The sequence below is a fragment of the Theropithecus gelada genome, chromosome 6 (genome assembly GCF_003255815.1).
Source record: "Theropithecus gelada isolate Dixy chromosome 6, Tgel_1.0, whole genome shotgun sequence".
Classification (NCBI taxonomy): domain Eukaryota; kingdom Metazoa; phylum Chordata; class Mammalia; order Primates; family Cercopithecidae; genus Theropithecus; species Theropithecus gelada.
The window spans coordinates 69,819,493-69,825,798 of NC_037673.1; the positions used below are offsets into that span (position 1 = coordinate 69,819,493).

General features: G+C 43.6%; 1 long non-coding RNA gene across 1 annotated transcript; it reads left to right on the plus strand.

Annotated features, from left to right (window-relative positions):
- Positions 1-253: 253 nt before the first annotated feature.
- LOC112626889 lies at positions 254-6,088 on the plus strand. Its single transcript, XR_003119978.1, has 3 exons — positions 254-776; positions 3,552-3,677; positions 5,954-6,088. It is a non-coding gene; the product is annotated as an uncharacterized LOC112626889 (long non-coding RNA).
- Positions 6,089-6,306: the final 218 nt, after the last annotated feature.

Sequence of the window (6,306 nt, forward strand, 5' to 3'; positions counted from 1 at the left end):
TCATAAATCTTAAGTGAACCAAATAAGGCTTTTATCCCCTGATAGCAATGTTTCATGAGCTGGACAATTGTCCCCAGTGTGAGGCAGTGAAGTCTGGCTAGCACCCTGCACATAGGAATATCAAGGCTCCTTTTCCCTTTCTTGCTTTGCCTCCTCAACCACCCTCTCCCCTTTGTAGTATCTGTGTCACTAAGGAAACCATGGTAACATCAGTGCCTCTGTTGAGCACGGTGACCACTCAAAAGAGGGAGAGTGAGTTCAGCTTATCATCTGAGATCCGAGTATGATTGGGGAAATATCCTGAAATAGTTCATGATTTGAAGAAATGGATAGATTGCTAGAATAATATGCTAGATGGTATTCAAATTACTAACTGCAGAATTGATTTGATAAAATTCTCATCGTGTCTCCTAATTTAGGAGAAATATTAGGTCTGATGGATGGGTAAAATTCCCAGGTGAAAGAATTTGGTCTGTAAGATTTGGCAGCACCCTGAGGTTTGCCATATCTGATGGTCTGGCTTTAGAGGCAGCATCTAGTAAAGGCCCAGGTGTCCTTCTGACAACCTTTACCGCCTACCATTTTGTCCTTACTCATGTTGAATCACTACGCACAGGCTGTTGAATTCAGCTGTCTGTGGAAAAATTATACCAACCACATGGTTAGACAGAAGGAATACAATATATTGCTTAATTTGTATCTACAAAGCTAAGCAACATGGAAAAAAAAAAAGCCTGCTCAGTCACTTCCATGAGGACAAATGAAGACACTTCAAGGTAACCTTAGACCAAACACATATTAATCTATAATCAGATGCCATTCAAAATAATAAGAGACATTGACTTGAATCTTAGAGCTCATGCAACTGAGTGTGTCACCTCAGTATTCATCAAGTAGGGGGTTGTTTATTGGGAGGGCTTGGGCTTGCCAATCACAAGTCTTGGCTGATTCTAGGACTTCCTTGTTCTCTTTCTTCAGGTCAGTTACTTTACTTGTAAAAGTGTACTCCTTCTTAGTAGCTATCAACTCCTTCTTGGTACAGTTATTTATTTTACTTCTTTGTATTCCTTCCACTACAAAATACAAACCCTTGTTCATAGTTGGACTCTGGTAAATATTTTCTGAAAGAACAAATGGATGAAAGAGGGATGATTTATGATATGTCCCTGGTTGCTAGAAGAATGGGGAAAAAATGTATCACCTTGAAAAGTTAATAGATAATAAATACAAGAATTTTATTTGTAAAAAGTCAATAGATAATAAATACAAGAAGTTGTATTCATGATAAGTAGATGCTACTATTTTATCCATGTCCCAAAGAAATAAATGTGTCCAAAGAACATTTATTTGACCAATTCAATCAACTAACCAGAAATTCAGTTGAAACATCAGTTTGACAGGTATTGACTGAAGTGGCTGGGTAGTATAGTTGATCTCATTGGCCCTTTTGAGGTCCACATTTTAGTGGTGACCCAGTATTCTTCTCGGAGACCAGAAGGAAAGGAAAAGGGAGGTGAGGCTTTAGCTATGCCATGATGTGGTTCAGAGAATATTGGATGAGAGCTAGTAGACCTGGTTTCTCCTCATTCTTGGGGAGGGGCTTCCTGGCCATTGCTATGCGACCTCCCTCTCAGGACAGTATACTGAGAAGAGACAGGGCAAAGAGCTAGTCTGAAAGAGAGTGGACTATTGTCTGCTGGTCCCAGATCCATGCCATTCTTCCATTCCTTCCTCTGTACTGCAGTCCACTTGCTAGAGGAAGGCTAAAAGATAGGAGGAAGAAGCCTTTTTTGTCTGCTACTGGTAGAGCCACCAATAACAGTAGTACCGAGATCAGCAACTATGGGCTCTGGCAGCTCCATGGGTGACACTGAGCTTTAGCGGTGTCAGTCCTGGTTTCGCCAGCATCAAAATGTGGTGTCCCAGGTTCCTGGTCAGAGGGAACAGCGTAGATCCCACTGTAGCAATGGTAGCAGCAGTAGCATCTTTAGAAACTCAGCAGACAGTATGGGCTTGCAGGTTTCAACCCAGGTTGAAAAAACCCAGCTTCCTGATCTCTGGGGCACATTTCCCTCTCTGTGTGCTTCCCCAGTCCATCTAACACCTTTGTAACCTTCTTTCTCCATTAATTCCTTCTGTTTGAAACATCCAGAATAGTTTCTGTTTTTCTGTCTAGATAATGATTGATACACTTCCCATGCCCCACCTCTCACCCAGGACAGGATCAAAGTGTTGGGGGAGCCACAGCCTGCTTCACCTACAAAGTAAGATAGAAAGACAACTGAACAGTACCACACCTTACAAAGTTCAACCCCATTTTGAAAATTAGGAAATGTGATAAGCGACCCTTAAGTCAGCCAGCTACTGGGGACATGTATTCACGGTGGTGCTGTGAGATCCCCCATGAGGACTGAAGGATTTATCCCACAGAAGCTGGAATTTGCTCCCAAAAGACCATCCCCAGCTGTAGGTCCTCTTCAGGATTTGTCTAGGCTTATGAAAACTAGGCAGAGGCAGCCCCCACCCAATGACTGATCAGAAGGGAGTTATAAAGGCCCAAGCTCATATTCCAACAATGAAGCACCATACCAGCTCCAGACCTTCCCATGGAGTTAGCTGAGACCTTTGCTGGGACTACATCACAGCTCAACTTCTCCCTCGTCCCAATCTGCCCACTTCCCTTCTCTTCCATGGGAGTTTATCCCAAGAGCACTCCCTAATAAGCCGTATATACTCATCTCTGCCTCAGAGCCTGCTGCCAAAGAGACATATATGTGTGCTGGAGCTGCCACAACAAAGTGCCACTGATGAGGTGGCCTAAACAGCACAGAGTTATTGGCTTACAGTTCTGCAGGCTGGAAATCCAAGATCAAAGTGTCCACAGCATTGGTTCCTTCCGAAGGCTGTGAAGGAAGGACTTGCTCCAGGCCTCTCCCCTTGGCTGATAGAGAACTGTCTTTATGTTCATATGGCAGTCTCAATGTATATAGATCTGTCTCCAAATTTCCCCCTCACCGATCTTTATTTTTTTATTTTATTTTATTTTATTTTTGAGACAGAGTCTTGCTCTGTCGCCCAGGCTGGAGTGCAGTGGTGCAATCTCGGCTCACTGCAATCTCCACCTTTCGGGTTCAAGCTGTTCTCCTGCCTCATCCTCCCAAGTAGCTGGGACTACAGGCACGCACCACCACACCCAGCTGATTTTTGTATTTTTAGTAAAGATGGGTTTTTCACCGTGTTGGCCAGGATGGTCTTGATCTCTTGACCTTGTGATCCACCCACCTTGGCCTCCCAAAGTGCTGGGATTACAGGCATGAATCACTGTGCCCAGCCCAAATTTCCCCTTTTTGTAAGGACATCAGTCATATTGGATTAGGGTCCACCCTAATGACCTCATTTTAACTTGATTGCCTCTATAATACCTTATCTCCAAACAAGGGCATGCTGAGGTACTGGGGGTTAGGACTTCACCACATAATTTGGGAGGGTTGGGGGGAAAAAATTCAACCCATAACAGGACCCAACCTGCAAACATATCAATTTTCAACTAGGAGGCCATTGACATGGATCTGCCAGCTTTCTAAGCCTTTCCCCAGATTTAAGCCCAGTCACATCAAGTTGCCGTATTAAAGGGTCTGCCTACTTAAAAGGAGAAAGTGCAAAAGATGCTCAGCAAGGTTAGTTATGGGTTCCCCAACACAGGCTGGCAATATTTTAATCAGGAACGACAGTCTGGTTCCCAGGCTAGAGGGAAACCTGAAATGGGGCATCTATTGGGAAATATGCATTTACGGGGAAGCTATTTATTACACACAGCTGGGTGATGAGAAATGTGGCTGAAACATTCACCTCTGGAAGGGTGTCTGGCAGTCTAACATAATTAGGCTCTTATGTCCTTTGTTCCCAAAATTAATAACAGTATGACAATGAATAAAGGTGGGAGGAGGAAGGTACAGGCAAATAGATGATAGTTTTTTGTTTGTTTTTTTTACTAGAAAAGGAACAATTTTCTTTTTTTCTTCTTCTTCTTTTTTATTTATTTTGAGATAGAGTCTCGCTCTATCGCCCAGGCTGGAGTGCAGTGGCATGATCTTGGCTCACTGCAATCTTCGCCTCCCAGGTTCAAGCGATTCTCCTGCCTCAGCCTCCCGAGTAGCTGCGATTAGAGGCGTGTGCCACCACACTCAGCTAATTTTTGTATTTTTAGTAGAGATAAGGTTTCACCATGTTGGCCAGGCTGGTCTCAAACTCCTGGCCTCAAGTAATCCACTGGTCTTGGCCTCTGAAGTGCTGGGATTATAGGTGTAAACCATCATGCCCAGCCCTATTTTTTCAATTTACTGATAGAGTTATCATGGCATTCCTATGTTTTTCTCCGCATATACATTGCCTTGGTTTCAAGCTGAAAATGCAAAGATGCATTGCTGTAGCAAGCATTGTCATGGTAAAATGCCTTGAGAGTCAGCATTTTGTTAGTGGGGGCAGGGCAGTAGGAAATGTGGGATATAGAGAAATTTATGCATGAATGCTTAAAAGCAACCTAAAGCCAGCCTGCACTTTGGAACTCAAGTTGGTGTTACAGTCTGTATCTGGAGCCATCAAAACCATGCTGGGATGGGGGCATTTGAAGGAGTACAAACAGGCAGGGTTACAATCTGGCCCTGGGCCCTAAATCCCAAGAACGCTGGCCTCAAAAACATCAGAAAGCAATGGAGGTCTGAGAATCAAGTGCAAATGTGCTCATGTGCCAAGAAAACCTAAGACGGCTATTTTCACAGCGTATTGGGGCTTGGCTAGGTTCCAGAAACCATCAGCAAAGTAGCCTGCCCTGATACTTCAAAGGAAGAAGTCGTACTGATAAATCCTGCCCACACTTTCCACCACACACACTTCATCTTGAGGTATATAATACTACAACAATGAGTCACTGGGCTGGAGCCTGAGGCCTGTCCACAGGACAGAAAGAAAGAAAAAAGTCTCTCACATCTGTTGTCTAGGGCAATTCCCCTCACTCTTCAAAGCTGCATAAAAACAGAATAATAAAAACTGTCACAGGACAAATGAGTTATGGCCTGGTTTACCTGTACAGTGTCCCTTAGTAGAACTATGACGAAGTTGGCCCACCATTTTTCTTCACCACATTTTATCACATTTTGATAAAACTCATCAGACAGGGAGGAACCAATCTACTTTATTCCTTAGATTGAGCTCAGATATCTCAGGAGGACTTTAAACCATGAGACAAGCTGAGAGCTTTTCTTTAACATACTCACACACTCATACCTTTCTCAGGAGATCTGAAACTTGGAAAGCCTCTGTCTTCTGAATTGTATTCAGTATAAATGAAAATTCAGCATATATTCACAAGAATACCCAAGGTGAAAAATATCAAGCCTAGGTGTCATGGACGAGAAGAAAGCAACAAGGGGATGCCGAGGTCAAGAGTAGGGCCTTTGCTTCTTCGTGGGGGTTGGGCAGGGAGAAATCATAAAAATTCCTTTGCTATAAATTCTGCACTGTCTGGACTGCTCATGGGCTGACTGGCAACTTGGTCAGGCAATCGACTTAGTGAGGGTCTATGGAGAGATAGTGGAAATCGTCTACATCTTTTGCTGGATAAGACAAGCAAGTCAACAAATGCAGTGACTGCAGAGTATGCTGGAGGCAAAAGTCTTAAGAGACATTTGTTTAGATGTGTGCATGTGACCATGTTTGCTTTGGGGCAGTTTTTTGGGCACACAGACACATCTCTACCCACTCGTTTACCCATACCCCACTCCCACCCTTACTCGCACCCCCACCTCACTCTCTTCTTAAGACTATAGTTATGCATAACCGCTGAGAGTAAACACTTTCCAGATGACCTACACAAAAATCCTTCTCCAAAGACTCTTCTTGGTTTCAGGTGAGTTCTCATTTTCCTTTCACTCAAGTTTTTGTTTGTCTCCCCCAGGGTACCAAAGACAGTCAGATGATGCTCCCTGACAGCATCTGAGAGCAAGCCTCACCACCACCTCTGTCAATAAAAAAGAAAATGAGGAGCCGCCAATTCGTCTATTTAAAGATGCCAATAAAATCCTGCACAGAACTTTAGTCAACAAGACTATTTCAGAAGGGCTGGCCAACAGTGTGGCCTTTCACTGGCAAGGGCCACCTTTGTCATCACTTAAGAAATAAAACCTGCCAAGTTTTCTGTGAGGCTCTCAATAAATCTTACTGAGTAATTCCATACACATCAGCCACCCCAACTTGAGGAAAGCCCACTCGGTGAGCATTATGTTGATTTACCAAGATAAGGAGCCTAGA